The sequence below is a fragment of the Osmerus mordax genome, chromosome 11 (genome assembly GCF_038355195.1).
Source record: "Osmerus mordax isolate fOsmMor3 chromosome 11, fOsmMor3.pri, whole genome shotgun sequence".
Classification (NCBI taxonomy): domain Eukaryota; kingdom Metazoa; phylum Chordata; class Actinopteri; order Osmeriformes; family Osmeridae; genus Osmerus; species Osmerus mordax.
Genome location: NC_090060.1, coordinates 820,001 through 839,853, shown reverse-complemented (window position 1 = coordinate 839,853; position 19,853 = coordinate 820,001). Strand labels below are relative to the sequence as shown.

The window sequence follows — 19,853 nt, the reverse complement described above, 5'->3', positions numbered from 1 at the left end:
GGTTGAAGTCAGCCCCTGCTGGACAGATGGTTCCACGTGTCCCGCTTTTTTGTGCAAGTGTAACGCTGAAGAATACGCGTTGTTCAGTTATTGCTAAAGGGACATGTAAAACCATGCCCCCTAATAGTGTTACCATGGTGTTGGTGTGGGGACAGTGGGATGGGGGCTGCATTCGCCCATTCTTGTGTGGAGCGGTGCGGGGTGAACCCCCTTCTTGGGAGGTTCGGGATGAATCCCCTTTCATCAAGTTTCAAACACAAATATTCGTATTTTTCATTTAATGTTGTTAAGAAGAGCCAAGTTAGCTACTTTAAATGATGTTATTCATCTAGTCTAGGTAACTTCAGTCATTTGAGGAGTGATGCGATGGTTCTGATAGCCGCACGTGTTAGCGACGAGAAACCTAAAACCATACGATCACGACTCATTTTCTGTTCTATTGTAAATGTGTTTTTGCTCATTCTTGTTTGGAGCCATGCCGGATGTCCCGAATAGCCACCCGGTCATCTTACTGCAACACACGAATGTCTGACAGAAATAAAGTGTCCTTCAAATCAAGTTCTGTGAGATGCCAGTGAACCACACTAAGCAAAAAGAGCATTTCTCCCCGTCAGGGAATTGAACCCTGGTCTCCCGCGTGACAGGCGGGGATACTGACCACTATACTAACGAGGACACGGTAGTCTGACTTGGAGCGCCGTGCTAGCTCAAGAGGTTACACGCGGCAAAGAGGCCAAATCAACTGAAAGCAAGGCCAACGACGGTCCACGCAAGAGCAGTGCATTGGCCGGGAATCGAACTCGGGCCTCCCGCGTGGCAGGCGAGAATTCTACCACTGAACCACCAATGCTTCCGTGACGAGTGGGATGTGACGTCACGTGCCAGAATGCCGTCACGCTAAGACGGGAGGCGAGAGGGTTAGAAAGGGTTACAAAAGGGTTACAAAAGCCAGAGAGATGCACAGTCTCTTTCGTGAGTCTTTCCGTCTGCCTCACGGTGGGGTTCCATGGTGTAACGAACGGTCAGCACTCTGGACTCTGAATCCAGCAATCCGAGTTCAAATCTCGGTGGAACCTACAAGAGCTTTTGATCTGAGAACCCAAACCCGCCCTTGACAGCGGCTGCTTGGTTTCAACCTTCTTCTCAGGACACAGGGTTTGGGACCAATCATCATCCTGTGAAGAACTGCTGGCAGATCCGGGCGTGGTTGAAGTCAGCCCCTGCTGGACAGATGGTTCCACGTGTCCCGCTTTTTTGTGCAAGTGTAACGCTGAAGAATACGCGTTGTTCAGTTATTGCTAAAGGGACATGTAAAACCATGCCCCCTAATAGTGTTACCATGGTGTTGGTGTGGGGACAGTGGGATGGGGGCTGCATTCGCCCATTCTTGTGTGGAGCGGTGCGGGGTGAACCCCCTTCTTGGGAGGTTCGGGATGAATCCCCTTTCATCAAGTTTCAAACACAAATATTCGTATTTTTCATTTAATGTTGTTAAGAAGAGCCAAGTTAGCTACTTTAAATGATGTTATTCATCTAGTCTAGGTAACTTCAGTCATTTGAGGAGTGATGCGATGGTTCTGATAGCCGCACGTGTTAGCGACGAGAAACCTAAAACTATACGATCACGACTCATTTTCTGTTCTATTGTAAATGTGTTTTTGCTCATTCTTGTTTGGAGCCATGCCGGATGTCCCGAATAGCCACCCGGTCATCTTACTGCAACACACGAATGTCTGACAGAAATAAAGTGTCCTTCAAATCAAGTTCTGTGAGATGCCAGTGAACCACACTAAGCAAAAAGAGCATTTCTCCCCGTCAGGGAATGGAACCCTGGTCTCCCGCGTGACAGGCGGGGATACTGACCACTATACTAACGAGGACACGGTAGTCTGACTTGGAGCGCCGTGCTAGCTCAAGAGGTTACACGCGGCAAAGAGGCCAAATCAACTGAAAGCAAGGCCAACGACGGTCCACGCAAGAGCAGTGCATTGGCCGGGAATCGAACCCGGGCCTCCCGCGTGGCAGGCGAGAATTCTACCACTGAACCACCAATGCTTCCGTGACGTGTGGGACGTGACGTCACGTGCCAGAATGCCGTCACGCTAAGACGGGAGGCGAGAGGGTTGGAAAGGGTTACAAAAGGGTTACAAAAGCCAGAGAGATGCACAGTCTCTTTCGTGAGTCTTTCCGTCTGCCTCACGGTGGGGTTCCATGGTGTAACGAACGGTCAGCACTCTGGACTCTGAATCCAGCAATCCGAGTTCAAATCTCGGTGGAACCTACAAGAGCTTTTGATCTGAGAACCCAAACCCGCCCTTGACAGCGGCTGCTTGGTTTCAACCTTCTTCTCAGGACACAGGGTTTGGGACCAATCATCGTCCTGTGAAGAACTGCTGGCAGATCCGGGCGTGGTTGAAGTCAGCCCCTGCTGGACAGATGGTTCCACGTGTCCCGCTTTTTTGTGCAAGTGTAACGCTGAAGAATACGCGTTGTTCAGTTATTGCTAAAGGGACATGTAAAACCATGCCCCCTAATAGTGTTACCATGGTGTTGGTGTGGGGACAGTGGGATGGGGGCTGCATTCGCCCATTCTTGTGTGGAGCGGTGCGGGGTGAACCCCCTTCTTGGGAGGTTCGGGATGAATCCCCTTTCATCAAGTTTCAAACACAAATATTCGTATTTTTCATTTAATGTTGTTAAGAAGAGCCAAGTTAGCTACTTTAAATGATGTTATTCATCTAGTCTAGGTAACTTCAGTCATTTGAGGAGTGATGCGATGGTTCTGATAGCCGCACGTGTTAGCGACGAGAAACCTAAAACTATACGATCACGACTCATTTTCTGTTCTATTGTAAATGTGTTTTTGCTCATTCTTGTTTGGAGCCATGCCGGATGTCCCGAATAGCCACCCGGTCATCTTACTGCAACACACGAATGTCTGACAGAAATAAAGTGTCCTTCAAATCAAGTTCTGTGAGATGCCAGTGAACCACACTAAGCAAAAAGAGCATTTCTCCCCGTCAGGGAATGGAACCCTGGTCTCCCGCGTGACAGGCGGGGATACTGACCACTATACTAACGAGGACACGGTAGTCTGACTTGGAGCGCCGTGCTAGCTCAAGAGGTTACACGCGGCAAAGAGGCCAAATCAACTGAAAGCAAGGCCAACGACGGTCCACGCAAGAGCAGTGCATTGGCCGGGAATCGAACCCGGGCCTCCCGCGTGGCAGGCAAGAATTCTACCACTGAACCACCAATGCTTCCGTGACGAGTGGGACGTGACGTCACGTGCCAGAATGCCGTCACGCTAAGACGGGAGGCGAGAGGGTTGGAAAGGGTTACAAAAGGGTTACAAAAGCCAGAGAGATGCACAGTCTCTTTCGTGAGTCTTTCCGTCTACCTCACGGTGGGGTTCCATGGTGTAACGGTCAGCACTCTGGACTCTGAATCCAGCAATCCGAGTTCAAATCTCGGTGGAACCTACAAGAGCTTTTGATCTGAGAACCCAAACCCGCCCTTGACAGCGGCTGCTTGGTTTCAACCTTCTTCTCAGGACACAGGGTTTGGGACCAATCATCGTCCTGTGAAGAACTGCTGGCAGATCCGGGCGTGGTTGAAGTCAGCCCCTGCTGGACAGATGGTTCCACGTGTCCCGCTTTTTTGTGCAAGTGTAACGCTGAAGAATACGCGTTGTTCAGTTATTGCTAAAGGGACATGTAAAACCATGCCCCCTAATAGTGTTACCATGGTGTTGGTGTGGGGACAGTGGGATGGGGGCTGCATTCGCCCATTCTTGTGTGGAGCGGTGCGGGGTGAACCCCCTTCTTGGGAGGTTCGGGATGAATCCCCTTTCATCAAGTTTCAAACACAAATATTCGTATTTTTCATTTAATGTTGTTAAGAAGAGCCAAGTTAGCTACTTTAAATGATGTTATTCATCTAGTCTAGGTAACTTCAGTCATTTGAGGAGTGATGCGATGGTTCTGATAGCCGCACGTGTTAGCGACGAGAAACCTAAAACCATACGATCACGACTCATTTTCTGTTCTATTGTAAATGTGTTTTTGCTCATTCTTGTTTGGAGCCATGCCGGATGTCCCGAATAGCCACCCGGTCATCTTACTGCAACACACGAATGTCTGACAGAAATAAAGTGTCCTTCAAATCAAGTTCTGTGAGATGCCAGTGAACCACACTAAGCAAAAAGAGCATTTCTCCCCGTCAGGGAATGGAACCCTGGTCTCCCGCGTGACAGGCGGGGATACTGACCACTATACTAACGAGGACACGGTAGTCTGACTTGGAGCGCCGTGCTAGCTCAAGAGGTTACACGCGGCAAAGAGGCCAAATCAACTGAAAGCAAGGCCAACGACGGTCCACGCAAGAGCAGTGCATTGGCCGGGAATCGAACCCGGGCCTCCCGCGTGGCAGGCGAGAATTCTACCACTGAACCACCAATGCTTCCGTGACGAGTGGGACGTGACGTCACGTGCCAGAATGCCGTCACGCTAAGACGGGAGGCGAGAGGGTTGGAAAGGGTTACAAAAGGGTTACAAAAGCCAGAGAGATGCACAGTCTCTTTCGTGAGTCTTTCCGTCTGCCTCATGGTGGGGTTCCATGGTGTAACGAACGGTCAGCACTCTGGACTCTGAATCCAGCAATCCGAGTTCAAATCTCGGTGGAACCTACAAGAGCTTTTGATCTGAGAACCCAAACCCGCCCTTGACAGCGGCTGCTTGGTTTCAACCTTCTTCTCAGGACACAGGGTTTGGGACCAATCATCGTCCTGTGAAGAACTGCTGGCAGATCCGGGCGTGGTTGAAGTCAGCCCCTGCTGGACAGATGGTTCCACGTGTCCCGCTTTTTTGTGCAAGTGTAACGCTGAAGAATACGCGTTGTTCAGTTATTGCTAAAGGGACATGTAAAACCATGCCCCCTAATAGTGTTACCATGGTGTTGGTGTGGGGACAGTGGGATGGGGGCTGCATTCGCCCATTCTTGTGTGGAGCGGTGCGGGGTGAACCCCCTTCTTGGGAGGTTCGGGATGAATCCCCTTTCATCAAGTTTCAAACACAAATATTCGTATTTTTCATTTAATGTTGTTAAGAAGAGCCAAGTTAGCTACTTTAAATGATGTTATTCATCTAGTCTAGGTAACTTCAGTCATTTGAGGAGTGATGCGATGGTTCTGATAGCCGCACGTGTTAGCGACGAGAAACCTAAAACCATACGATCACGACTCATTTTCTGTTCTATTGTAAATGTGTTTTTGCTCATTCTTGTTTGGAGCCATGCCGGATGTCCCGAATAGCCACCCGGTCATCTTACTGCAACACACGAATGTCTGACAGAAATAAAGTGTCCTTCAAATCAAGTTCTGTGAGATGCCAGTGAACCACACTAAGCAAAAAGAGCATTTCTCCCCGTCAGGGAATGGAACCCTGGTCTCCCGCGTGACAGGCGGGGATACTGACCACTATACTAACGAGGACACGGTAGTCTCACTTGGAGCGCCGTGCTAGCTCAAGAGGTTACACGCGGCAAAGAGGCCAAATCAACTGAAAGCAAGGCCAACGACGGTCCACGCAAGAGCAGTGCATTGGCCGGGAATCGAACCCGGGCCTCCCGCGTGGCAGGCGAGAATTCTACCACTGAACCACCAATGCTTCCGTGACGAGTGGGACGTGACGTCACGTGCCAGAATGCCGTCACGCTAAGACGGGAGGCGAGAGGGTTGGAAAGGGTTACAAAAGGGTTACAAAAGCCAGAGAGATGCACAGTCTCTTTCGTGAGTCTTTCCGTCTGCCTCACGGTGGGGTTCCATGGTGTAACGAACGGTCAGCACTCTGGACTCTGAATCCAGCAATCCGAGTTCAAATCTCGGTGGAACCTACAAGAGCTTTTGATCTGAGAACCCAAACCCGCCCTTGACAGCGGCTGCTTGGTTTCAACCTTCTTCTCAGGACACAGGGTTTGGGACCAATCATCGTCCTGTGAAGAACTGCTGGCAGATCCGGGCGTGGTTGAAGTCAGCCCCTGCTGGACAGATGGTTCCACGTGTCCCGCTTTTTTGTGCAAGTGTAACGCTGAAGAATACGCGTTGTTCAGTTATTGCTAAAGGGACATGTAAAACCATGCCCCCTAATAGTGTTACCATGGTGTTGGTGTGGGGACAGTGGGATGGGGGCTGCATTCGCCCATTCTTGTGTGGAGCGGTGCGGGGTGAACCCCCTTCTTGGGAGGTTCGGGATGAATCCCCTTTCATCAAGTTTCAAACACAAATATTCGTATTTTTCATTTAATGTTGTTAAGAAGAGCCAAGTTAGCTACTTTAAATGATGTTATTCATCTAGTCTAGGTAACTTCAGTCATTTGAGGAGTGATGCGATGGTTCTGATAGCCGCACGTGTTAGCGACGAGAAACCTAAAACCATACGATCACGACTCATTTTCTGTTCTATTGTAAATGTGTTTTTGCTCATTCTTGTTTGGAGCCATGCCGGATGTCCCGAATAGCCACCCGGTCATCTTACTGCAACACACGAATGTCTGACAGAAATAAAGTGTCCTTCAAATCAAGTTCTGTGAGATGCCAGTGAACCACACTAAGCAAAAAGAGCATTTCTCCCCGTCAGGGAATGGAACCCTGGTCTCCCGCGTGACAGGCGGGGATACTGACCACTATACTAACGAGGACACGGTAGTCTCACTTGGAGCGCCGTGCTAGCTCAAGAGGTTACACGCGGCAAAGAGGCCAAATCAACTGAAAGCAAGGCCAACGACGGTCCACGCAAGAGCAGTGCATTGGCCGGGAATCGAACCCGGGCCTCCCGCGTGGCAGGCGAGAATTCTACCACTGAACCACCAATGCTTCCGTGACGAGTGGGACGTGACGTCACGTGCCAGAATGCCGTCACGCTAAGACGGGAGGCGAGAGGGTTGGAAAGGGTTACAAAAGGGTTACAAAAGCCAGAGAGATGCACAGTCTCTTTCGTGAGTCTTTCCGTCTGCCTCACGGTGGGGTTCCATGGTGTAACGAACGGTCAGCACTCTGGACTCTGAATCCAGCAATCCGAGTTCAAATCTCAGTGGAACCTACAAGAGCTTTTGATCTGAGAACCCAAACCCGCCCTTGACAGCGGCTGCTTGGTTTCAACCTTCTTCTCAGGACACAGGGTTTGGGACCAATCATCGTCCTGTGAAGAACTGCTGGCAGATCCGGGCGTGGTTGAAGTCAGCCCCTGCTGGACAGATGGTTCCACGTGTCCCGCTTTTTTGTGCAAGTGTAACGCTGAAGAATACGCGTTGTTCAGTTATTGCTAAAGGGACATGTAAAACCATGCCCCCTAATAGTGTTACCATGGTGTTGGTGTGGGGACAGTGGGATGGGGGCTGCATTCGCCCATTCTTGTGTGGAGCGGTGCGGGGTGAACCCCCTTCTTGGGAGGTTCGGGATGAATCCCCTTTCATCAAGTTTCAAACACAAATATTCGTATTTTTCATTTAATGTTGTTAAGAAGAGCCAAGTTAGCTACTTTAAATGATGTTATTCATCTAGTCTAGGTAACTTCAGTCATTTGAGGAGTGATGCGATGGTTCTGATAGCCGCACGTGTTAGCGACGAGAAACCTAAAACCATACGATCACGACTCATTTTCTGTTCTATTGTAAATGTGTTTTTGCTCATTCTTGTTTGGAGCCATGCCGGATGTCCCGAATAGCCACCCGGTCATCTTACTGCAACACACGAATGTCTGACAGAAATAAAGTGTCCTTCAAATCAAGTTCTGTGAGATGCCAGTGAACCACACTAAGCAAAAAGAGCATTTCTCCCCGTCAGGGAATGGAACCCTGGTCTCCCGCGTGACAGGCGGGGATACTGACCACTATACTAACGAGGACACGGTAGTCTCACTTGGAGCGCCGTGCTAGCTCAAGAGGTTTCACGCGGCAAAGAGGCCAAATCAACTGAAAGCAAGGCCAACGACGGTCCACGCAAGAGCAGTGCATTGGCCGGGAATCGAACCCGGGCCTCCCGCGTGGCAGGCGAGAATTCTACCACTGAACCACCAATGCTTCCGTGACGAGTGGGACGTGACGTCACGTGCCAGAATGCCGTCACGCTAAGACGGGAGGCGAGAGGGTTGGAAAGGGTTACAAAAGGGTTACAAAAGCCAGAGAGATGCACAGTCTCTTTCGTGAGTCTTTCCGTCTGCCTCACGGTGGGGTTCCATGGTGTAACGAACGGTCAGCACTCTGGACTCTGAATCCAGCAATCCGAGTTCAAATCTCGGTGGAACCTACAAGAGCTTTTGATCTGAGAACCCAAACCCGCCCTTGACAGCGGCTGCTTGGTTTCAACCTTCTTCTCAGGACACAGGGTTTGGGACCAATCATCGTCCTGTGAAGAACTGCTGGCAGATCCGGGCGTGGTTGAAGTCAGCCCCTGCTGGACAGATGGTTCCACGTGTCCCGCTTTTTTGTGCAAGTGTAACGCTGAAGAATACGCGTTGTTCAGTTATTGCTAAAGGGACATGTAAAACCATGCCCCCTAATAGTGTTACCATGGTGTTGGTGTGGGGACAGTGGGATGGGGGCTGCATTCGCCCATTCTTGTGTGGAGCGGTGCGGGGTGAACCCCCTTCTTGGGAGGTTCGGGATGAATCCCCTTTCATCAAGTTTCAAACACAAATATTCGTATTTTTCATTTAATGTTGTTAAGAAGAGCCAAGTTAGCTACTTTAAATGATGTTATTCATCTAGTCTAGGTAACTTCAGTCATTTGAGGAGTGATGCGATGGTTCTGATAGCCGCACGTGTTAGCGACGAGAAACCTAAAACCATACGATCACGACTCATTTTCTGTTCTATTGTAAATGTGTTTTTGCTCATTCTTGTTTGGAGCCATGCCGGATGTCCCGAATAGCCACCCGGTCATCTTACTGCAACACACGAATGTCTGACAGAAATAAAGTGTCCTTCAAATCAAGTTCTGTGAGATGCCAGTGAACCACACTAAGCAAAAAGAGCATTTCTCCCCGTCAGGGAATGGAACCCTGGTCTCCCGCGTGACAGGCGGGGATACTGACCACTATACTAACGAGGACACGGTAGTCTCACTTGGAGCGCCGTGCTAGCTCAAGAGGTTACACGCGGCAAAGAGGCCAAATCAACTGAAAGCAAGGCCAACGACGGTCCACGCAAGAGCAGTGCATTGGCCGGGAATCGAACCCGGGCCTCCCGCGTGGCAGGCGAGAATTCTACCACTGAACCACCAATGCTTCCGTGACGAGTGGGACGTGACGTCACGTGCCAGAATGCCGTCACGCTAAGACGGGAGGCGAGAGGGTTGGAAAGGGTTACAAAAGGGTTACAAAAGCCAGAGAGATGCACAGTCTCTTTCGTGAGTCTTTCCGTCTGCCTCACGGTGGGGTTCCATGGTGTAACGAACGGTCAGCACTCTGGACTCTGAATCCAGCAATCCGAGTTCAAATCTCGGTGGAACCTACAAGAGCTTTTGATCTGAGAACCCAAACCCGCCCTTGACAGCGGCTGCTTGGTTTCAACCTTCTTCTCAGGACACAGGGTTTGGGACCAATCATCGTCCTGTGAAGAACTGCTGGCAGATCCGGGCGTGGTTGAAGTCAGCCCCTGCTGGACAGATGGTTCCACGTGTCCCGCTTTTTTGTGCAAGTGTAACGCTGAAGAATACGCGTTGTTCAGTTATTGCTAAAGGGACATGTAAAACCATGCCCCCTAATAGTGTTACCATGGTGTTGGTGTGGGGACAGTGGGATGGGGGCTGCATTCGCCCATTCTTGTGTGGAGCGGTGCGGGGTGAACCCCCTTCTTGGGAGGTTCGGGATGAATCCCCTTTCATCAAGTTTCAAACACAAATATTCGTATTTTTCATTTAATGTTGTTAAGAAGAGCCAAGTTAGCTACTTTAAATGATGTTATTCATCTAGTCTAGGTAACTTCAGTCATTTGAGGAGTGATGCGATGGTTCTGATAGCCGCACGTGTTAGCGACGAGAAACCTAAAACCATACGATCACGACTCATTTTCTGTTCTATTGTAAATGTGTTTTTGCTCATTCTTGTTTGGAGCCATGCCGGATGTCCCGAATAGCCACCCGGTCATCTTACTGCAACACACGAATGTCTGACAGAAATAAAGTGTCCTTCAAATCAAGTTCTGTGAGATGCCAGTGAACCACACTAAGCAAAAAGAGCATTTCTCCCCGTCAGGGAATGGAACCCTGGTCTCCCGCGTGACAGGCGGGGATACTGACCACTATACTAACGAGGACACGGTAGTCTGACTTGGAGCGCCGTGCTAGCTCAAGAGGTTACACGCGGCAAAGAGGCCAAATCAACTGAAAGCAAGGCCAACGACGGTCCACGCAAGAGCAGTGCATTGGCCGGGAATCGAACCCGGGCCTCCCGCGTGGCAGGCGAGAATTCTACCACTGAACCACCAATGCTTCCGTGACGAGTGGGACGTGACGTCACGTGCCAGAATGCCGTCACGCTAAGACGGGAGGCGAGAGGGTTGGAAAGGGTTACAAAAGGGTTACAAAAGCCAGAGAGATGCACAGTCTCTTTCGTGAGTCTTTCCGTCTGCCTCACGGTGGGGTTCCATGGTGTAACGAACGGTCAGCACTCTGGACTCTGAGTCCAGCAATCCGAGTTCAAATCTCGGTGGAACCTACAAGAGCTTTTGATCTGAGAACCCAAACCCGCCCTTGACAGCGGCTGCTTGGTTTCAACCTTCTTCTCAGGACACAGGGTTTGGGACCAATCATCGTCCTGTGAAGAACTGCTGGCAGATCCGGGCGTGGTTGAAGTCAGCCCCTGCTGGACAGATGGTTCCACGTGTCCCGCTTTTTTGTGCAAGTGTAACGCTGAAGAATACGCGTTGTTCAGTTATTGCTAAAGGGACATGTAAAACCATGCCCCCTAATAGTGTTACCATGGTGTTGGTGTGGGGACAGTGGGATGGGGGCTGCATTCGCCCATTCTTGTGTGGAGCGGTGCGGGGTGAACCCCCTTCTTGGGAGGTTCGGGATGAATCCCCTTTCATCAAGTTTCAAACACAAATATTCGTATTTTTCATTTAATGTTGTTAAGAAGAGCCAAGTTAGCTACTTTAAATGATGTTATTCATCTAGTCTAGGTAACTTCAGTCATTTGAGGAGTGATGCGATGGTTCTGATAGCCGCACGTGTTAGCGACGAGAAACCTAAAACCATACGATCACGACTCATTTTCTGTTCTATTGTAAATGTGTTTTTGCTCATTCTTGTTTGGAGCCATGCCGGATGTCCCGAATAGCCACCCGGTCATCTTACTGCAACACACGAATGTCTGACAGAAATAAAGTGTCCTTCAAATCAAGTTCTGTGAGATGCCAGTGAACCACACTAAGCAAAAAGAGCATTTCTCCCCATCAGGGAATGGAACCCTGGTCTCCCGCGTGACAGGCGGGGATACTGACCACTATACTAACGAGGACACGGTAGTCTGACTTGGAGCGCCGTGCTAGCTCAAGAGGTTACACGCGGCAAAGAGGCCAAATCAACTGAAAGCAAGGCCAACGACGGTCCACGCAAGAGCAGTGCATTGGCCGGGAATCGAACCCGGGCCTCCCGCGTGGCAGGCGAGAATTCTACCACTGAACCACCAATGCTTCCGTGACGAGTGGGACGTGACGTCACGTGCCAGAATGCCGTCACGCTAAGACGGGAGGCGAGAGGGTTGGAAAGGGTTACAAAAGGGTTACAAAAGCCAGAGAGATGCACAGTCTCTTTCGTGAGTCTTTCCGTCTGCCTCACGGTGGGGTTCCATGGTGTAACGAACGGTCAGCACTCTGGACTCTGAATCCAGCAATCGGTGGAACCTACAAGAGCTTTTGATCTGAGAACCCAAACCCGCCCTTGACAGCGGCTGCTTGGTTTCAACCTTCTTCTCAGGACACAGGGTTTGGGACCAATCATCGTCCTGTGAAGAACTGCTGGCAGATCCGGGCGTGGTTGAAGTCAGCCCCTGCTGGACAGATGGTTCCACGTGTCCCGCTTTTTTGTGCAAGTGTAACGCTGAAGAATACGCGTTGTTCAGTTATTGCTAAAGGGACATGTAAAACCATGCCCCCTAATAGTGTTACCATGGTGTTGGTGTGGGGACAGTGGGATGGGGGCTGCATTCGCCCATTCTTGTGTGGAGCGGTGCGGGGTGAACCCCCTTCTTGGGAGGTTCGGGATGAATCCCCTTTCATCAAGTTTCAAACACAAATATTCGTATTTTTCATTTAATGTTGTTAAGAAGAGCCAAGTTAGCTACTTTAAATGATGTTATTCATCTAGTCTAGGTAACTTCAGTCATTTGAGGAGTGATGCGATGGTTCTGATAGCCGCACGTGTTAGCGACGAGAAACCTAAAACTATACGATCACGACTCATTTTCTGTTCTATTGTAAATGTGTTTTTGCTCATTCTTGTTTGGAGCCATGCCGGATGTCCCGAATAGCCACCCGGTCATCTTACTGCAACACACGAATGTCTGACAGAAATAAAGTGTCCTTCAAATCAAGTTCTGTGAGATGCCAGTGAACCACACTAAGCAAAAAGAGCATTTCTCCCCGTCAGGGAATGGAACCCTGGTCTCCCGCGTGGCAGGCGAGAATTCTACCACTGAACCACCAATGCTTCCGTGATGAGTGGGACGTGACGTCACGTGCCAGAATGCCGTCACGCTAAGACGGGAGAGGGTTAGAAAGGGTTACAAAAGGGTTACAAAAGCCAGAGAGATGCACAGTCTCTTTCGTGAGTCTTTCCGTCTGCCTCACGGTGGGGTTCCATGGTGTAACGGTCAGCACTCTGGACTCTGAATCCAGCAATCCGAGTTCAAATCTCGGTGGAACCTACAAGAGCTTTTGATCTGAGAACCCAAACCTGCCCTTGACAGCGGCTGCTTGGTTTCAACCTTCTTCTCAGGACACAGGGTTTGGGACCAATCATCGTCCTGTGAAGAACTGCTGGCAGATCCGGGCGTGGTTGAAGTCAGCCCCTGCTGGACAGATGGTTCCACGTGTCCCGCTTTTTTGTGCAAGTGTAACGCTGAAGAATACGCGTTGTTCAGTTATTGCTAAAGGGACATGTAAAACCATGCCCCCTAATAGTGTTACCATGGTGTTGGTGTGGGGACAGTGGGATGGGGGCTGCATTCGCCCATTCTTGTGTGGAGCGGTGCGGGGTGAACCCCCTTCTTGGGAGGTTCGGGATGAATCCCCTTTCATCAAGTTTCAAACACAAATATTCATATTTTTCATTTAATGTTGTTAAGAAGAGCCAAGTTAGCTACTTTAAATGATGTTATTCATCTAGTCTAGGTAACTTCAGTCATTTGAGGAGTGATGCGATGGTTCTGATAGCCGCACGTGTTAGCGACGAGAATCCTAAAACTATACGATCACGACTCATTTTCTGTTCTATTGTAAATGTGTTTTTGCTCATTCTTGTTTGGAGCCATGCCGGATGTCCCGAACAGCCACCCGGTCATCTTACTGCAACACACGAATGTCTGACAGAAATAAAGTGTCCTTCAAATCAAGTTCTGTGAGATGCCAGTGAACCACACTAAGCAAAAAGAGCATTTCTCCCCGTCAGGGAATGGAACCCTGGTCTCCCGCGTGACAGGCGGGGATACTGACCACTATACTAACGAGGACACGGTAGTCTGACTTGGAGCGCCGTGCTAGCTCAAGAGGTTACACGCGGCAAAGAGGCCAAATCAACTGAAAGCAAGGCCAACGACGGTCCACGCAAGAGCAGTGCATTGGCCGGGAATCGAACCCGGGCCTCCCGCGTGGCAGGCGAGAATTCTACCACTGAACCACCAATGCTTCCGTGACGAATGGGACGTGACGTCACGTGCCAGAATGCCGTCACGCTAAGACGGGAGGCGAGAGGGTTGGAAAGGGTTACAAAAGGGTTACAAAAGCCAGAGAGATGCACAGTCTCTTTCGTGAGTCTTTCCGTCTGCCTCACGGTGGGGTTCCATGGTGTAACGAACGGTCAGCACTCTGGACTCTGAATCCAGCAATCGGTGGAACCTACAAGAGCTTTTGATCTGAGAACCCAAACCCGCCCTTGACAGCGGCTGCTTGGTTTCAACCTTCTTCTCAGGACACAGGGTTTGGGACCAATCATCGTCCTGTGAAGAACTGCTGGCAGATCCGGGCGTGGTTGAAGTCAGCCCCTGCTGGACAGATGGTTCCACGTGTCCCGCTTTTTTGTGCAAGTGTAACGCTGAAGAATACGCGTTGTTCAGTTATTGCTAAAGGGACATGTAAAACCATGCCCCCTAATAGTGTTACCATGGTGTTGGTGTGGGGACAGTGGGATGGGGGCTGCATTCGCCCATTCTTGTGTGGAGCGGTGCGGGGTGAACCCCCTTCTTGGGAGGTTCGGGATGAATCCCCTTTCATCAAGTTTCAAACACAAATATTCGTATTTTTCATTTAATGTTGTTAAGAAGAGCCAAGTTAGCTACTTTAAATGATGTTATTCATCTAGTCTAGGTAACTTCAGTCATTTGAGGAGTGATGCGATGGTTCTGATAGCCGCACGTGTTAGCGACGAGAAACCTAAAACTATACGATCACGACTCATTTTCTGTTCTATTGTAAATGTGTTTTTGCTCATTCTTGTTTGGAGCCATGCCGGATGTCCCGAATAGCCACCCGGTCATCTTACTGCAACACACGAATGTCTGACAGAAATAAAGTGTCCTTCAAATCAAGTTCTGTGAGATGCCAGTGAACCACACTAAGCAAAAAGAGCATTTCTCCCCGTCAGGGAATGGAACCCTGGTCTCCCGCGTGGCAGGCGAGAATTCTACCACTGAACCACCAATGCTTCCGTGATGAGTGGGACGTGACGTCACGTGCCAGAATGCCGTCACGCTAAGACGGGAGAGGGTTAGAAAGGGTTACAAAAGGGTTACAAAAGCCAGAGAGATGCACAGTCTCTTTCGTGAGTCTTTCCGTCTGCCTCACGGTGGGGTTCCATGGTGTAACGGTCAGCACTCTGGACTCTGAATCCAGCAATCCGAGTTCAAATCTCGGTGGAACCTACAAGAGCTTTTGATCTGAGAACCCAAACCTGCCCTTGACAGCGGCTGCTTGGTTTCAACCTTCTTCTCAGGACACAGGGTTTGGGACCAATCATCGTCCTGTGAAGAACTGCTGGCAGATCCGGGCGTGGTTGAAGTCAGCCCCTGCTGGACAGATGGTTCCACGTGTCCCGCTTTTTTGTGCAAGTGTAACGCTGAAGAATACGCGTTGTTCAGTTATTGCTAAAGGGACATGTAAAACCATGCCCCCTAATAGTGTTACCATGGTGTTGGTGTGGGGACAGTGGGATGGGGGCTGCATTCGCCCATTCTTGTGTGGAGCGGTGCGGGGTGAACCCCCTTCTTGGGAGGTTCGGGATGAATCCCCTTTCATCAAGTTTCAAACACAAATATTCATATTTTTCATTTAATGTTGTTAAGAAGAGCCAAGTTAGCTACTTTAAATGATGTTATTCATCTAGTCTAGGTAACTTCAGTCATTTGAGGAGTGATGCGATGGTTCTGATAGCCGCACGTGTTAGCGACGAGAATCCTAAAACTATACGATCACGACTCATTTTCTGTTCTATTGTAAATGTGTTTTTGCTCATTCTTGTTTGGAGCCATGCCGGATGTCCCGAACAGCCACCCGGTCATCTTACTGCAACACACGAATGTCTGACAGAAATAAAGTGTCCTTCAAATCAAGTTCTGTGAGATGCCAGTGAACCACACTAAGCAAAAAGAGCATTTCTCCCCGTCAGGGAATGGAACCCTGGTCTCCCGCGTGACAGGCGGGGATACTGACCACTATACTAACGAGGACACGGTAGTCTGACTTGGAGCGCCGTGCTAGCTCAAGAGGTTACACGCGGCAAAGAGGCCAAATCAACTGAAAGCAAGGCCAACGACGGTCCACGCAAGAGCAGTGCATTGGCCGGGAATCGAACCCGGGCCTCCCGCGTGGCAGGCGAGAATTCTACCACTGAACCACCAATGCTTCCGTGACGAGTGGGACGTGACGTCACGTGCCAGAATGCCGTCACGCTAAGACGGGAGGCGAGAGGGTTGGAAAGGGTTACAAAAGGGTTACAAAAGCCAGAGAGATGCACAGTCTCTTTCGTGAGTCTTTCCGTCTGCCTCACGGTGGGGTTCCATGGTGTAACGAACGGTCAGCACTCTGGACTCTGAATCCAGCAATCGGTGGAACCTACAAGAGCTTTTGATCTGAGAACCCAAACCCGCCCTTGACAGCGGCTGCTTGGTTTCAACCTTCTTCTCAGGACACAGGGTTTGGGACCAATCATCGTCCTGTGAAGAACTGCTGGCAGATCCGGGCGTGGTTGAAGTCAGCCCCTGCTGGACAGATGGTTCCACGTGTCCCGCTTTTTTGTGCAAGTGTAACGCTGAAGAATACGCGTTGTTCAGTTATTGCTAAAGGGACATGTAAAACCATGCCCCCTAATAGTGTTACCATGGTGTTGGTGTGGGGACAGTGGGATGGGGGCTGCATTCGCCCATTCTTGTGTGGAGCGGTGCGGGGTGAACCCCCTTCTTGGGAGGTTCGGGATGAATCCCCTTTCATCAAGTTTCAAACACAAATATTCGTATTTTTCATTTAATGTTGTTAAGAAGAGCCAAGTTAGCTACTTTAAATGATGTTATTCATCTAGTCTAGGTAACTTCAGTCATTTGAGGAGTGATGCGATGGTTCTGATAGCCGCACGTGTTAGCGACGAGAAACCTAAAACTATACGATCACGACTCATTTTCTGTTCTATTGTAAATGTGTTTTTGCTCATTCTTGTTTGGAGCCATGCCGGATGTCCCGAATAGCCACCCGGTCATCTTACTGCAACACACGAATGTCTGACAGAAATAAAGTGTCCTTCAAATCAAGTTCTGTGAGATGCCAGTGAACCACACTAAGCAAAAAGAGCATTTCTCCCCGTCAGGGAATGGAACCCTGGTCTCCCGCGTGGCAGGCGAGAATTCTACCACTGAACCACCAATGCTTCCGTGATGAGTGGGACGTGACGTCACGTGCCAGAATGCCGTCACGCTAAGACGGGAGAGGGTTAGAAAGGGTTACAAAAGGGTTACAAAAGCCAGAGAGATGCACAGTCTCTTTCGTGAGTCTTTCCGTCTGCCTCACGGTGGGGTTCCATGGTGTAACGGTCAGCACTCTGGACTCTGAATCCAGCAATCCGAGTTCAAATCTCGGTGGAACCTACAAGAGCTTTTGATCTGAGAACCCAAACCTGCCCTTGACAGCGGCTGCTTGGTTTCAACCTTCTTCTCAGGACACAGGGTTTGGGACCAATCATCGTCCTGTGAAGAACTGCTGGCAGATCCGGGCGTGGTTGAAGTCAGCCCCTGCTGGACAGATGGTTCCACGTGTCCCGCTTTTTTGTGCAAGTGTAACGCTGAAGAATACGCGTTGTTCAGTTATTGCTAAAGGGACATGTAAAACCATGCCCCCTAATAGTGTTACCATGGTGTTGGTGTGGGGACAGTGGGATGGGGGCTGCATTCGCCCATTCTTGTGTGGAGCGGTGCGGGGTGAACCCCCTTCTTGGGAGGTTCGGGATGAATCCCCTTTCATCAAGTTTCAAACACAAATATTCATATTTTTCATTTAATGTTGTTAAGAAGAGCCAAGTTAGCTACTTTAAATGATGTTATTCATCTAGTCTAGGTAACTTCAGTCATTTGAGGAGTGATGCGATGGTTCTGATAGCCGCACGTGTTAGCGACGAGAATCCTAAAACTATACGATCACGACTCATTTTCTGTTCTATTGTAAATGTGTTTTTGCTCATTCTTGTTTGGAGCCATGCCGGATGTCCCGAACAGCCACCCGGTCATCTTACTGCAACACACGAATGTCTGACAGAAATAAAGTGTCCTTCAAATCAAGTTCTGTGAGATGCCAGTGAACCACACTAAGCAAAAAGAGCATTTCTCCCCGTCAGGGAATGGAACCCTGGTCTCCCGCGTGACAGGCGGGGATACTGACCACTATACTAACGAGGACACGGTAGTCTGACTTGGAGCGCCGTGCTAGCTCAAGAGGTTACACGCGTCAAAGAGGCCAAATCAACTGAAAGCAAGGCCAACGACGGTCCACGCAAAAGCAGTGCATTGGCCGGGAATCGAACCCTGGCCTCCCGCGTGGCAGGCGAGAATTCTACCACTGAACCACCAATGCTTCCTTGACGAGTGTGACGTGACGTCACGTGCCAGAATGCCGTCACGCTAAGACGGGAGGCGAGAGGGTTGGAAAGGGTTACAAAAGGGTTACAAAAGCCAGAGAGATGCACAGTCTCTTTCGTGAGTCTTTCCGTCTGCCTCACGGTGGGGTTCCATGGTGTAACGAACGGTCAGCACTCTGGACTCTGAATCCAGCAATCCGAGTTCAAATCTCGGTGGAACCTACAAGAGCTTTTGATCTGAGAACCCAAACCTGCCCTTGACAGCGGCTGCTTGGTTTCAACCTTCTTCTCAGGACACAGGGTTTGGGACCAATCATCGTCCTGTGAAGAACTGCTGGCAGATCCGGGCGTGGTTGAAGTCAGCCCCTGCTGGACAGATGGTTCCACGTGTCCCGCTTTTTTGTGCAAGTGTAACGCTGAAGAATACGCGTTGTTCAGTTATTGCTAAAGGGACATGTAAAACCATGCCCCCTAATAGTGTTACCATGGTGTTGGTGTGGGGACAGTGGGATGGGGGCTGCATTCGCCCATTCTTGTGTGGAGCGGTGCGGGGTGAACCCCCTTCTTGGGAGGTTCGGGATGAATCCCCTTTCATCAAGTTTCAAACACAAATATTCGTATTTTTCATTTAATGTTGTTAAGAAGAGCCAAGTTAGCTACTTTAAATGATGTTATTCATCTAGTCTAGGTAACTTCAGTCATTTGAGGAGTGATGCGATGGTTCTGATAGCCGCACGTGTTAGCGACGAGAAACCTAAAACCATACGATCACGACTCATTTTCTGTTCTATTGTAAATGTGTTTTTGCTCATTCTTGTTTGGAGCCATGCCGGATGTCCCGAATAGCCACCCGGTCATCTTACTGCAACACACGAATGTCTGACAGAAATAAAGTGTCCTTCAAATCAAGTTCTGTGAGATGCCAGTGAACCACACTAAGCAAAAAGAGCATTTCTCCCCGTCAGGGAATTGAACCCTGGTCTCCCGCGTGACAGGCGGGGATACTGACCACTATACTAACGAGGACACGGTAGTCTGACTTGGAGCGCCGTGCTAGCTCAAGAGGTTACACGCGGCAAAGAGGCCAAATCAACTGAAAGCAAGGCCAACGACGGTCCACGCAAGAGCAGTGCATTGGCCGGGAATCGAACTCGGGCCTCCCGCGTGGCAGGCGAGAATTCTACCACTGAACCACCAATGCTTCCGTGACGAGTGGGATGTGACGTCACGTGCCAGAATGCCGTCACGCTAAGACGGGAGGCGAGAGGGTTAGAAAGGGTTACAAAAGGGTTACAAAAGCCAGAGAGATGCACAGTCTCTTTCGTGAGTCTTTCCGTCTGCCTCACGGTGGGGTTCCATGGTGTAACGAACGGTCAGCACTCTGGACTCTGAATCCAGCAATCCGAGTTCAAATCTCGGTGGAACCTACAAGAGCTTTTGATCTGAGAACCCAAACCCGCCCTTGACAGCGGCTGCTTGGTTTCAACCTTCTTCTCAGGACACAGGGTTTGGGACCAATCATCAT

The 19,853-nt window shown here is 49.9% G+C and overlaps 4 non-coding genes across 4 annotated transcripts; all 4 read left to right on the top strand.

Moving 5' to 3' along the window:
• The first annotated feature begins 3,410 nt into the window (after positions 1-3,410).
• trnaq-cug (transfer RNA glutamine (anticodon CUG)) lies at positions 3,411-3,482 on the top strand. Its single transcript has one exon. It is a non-coding gene; the product is annotated as a tRNA-Gln (tRNA).
• Positions 3,483-12,851: 9,369 nt separating this feature from the next.
• On the top strand, positions 12,852-12,923 carry trnaq-cug (transfer RNA glutamine (anticodon CUG)). Its single transcript has one exon. It is a non-coding gene; the product is annotated as a tRNA-Gln (tRNA).
• A 2,139-nt stretch (positions 12,924-15,062) lies between these two features.
• trnaq-cug (transfer RNA glutamine (anticodon CUG)) lies at positions 15,063-15,134 on the top strand. Its single transcript has one exon. It is a non-coding gene; the product is annotated as a tRNA-Gln (tRNA).
• A 2,139-nt stretch (positions 15,135-17,273) lies between these two features.
• trnaq-cug (transfer RNA glutamine (anticodon CUG)) lies at positions 17,274-17,345 on the top strand. The gene has a single exon. It is a non-coding gene; the product is annotated as a tRNA-Gln (tRNA).
• The last annotated feature ends 2,508 nt before the right edge of the window (positions 17,346-19,853 follow it).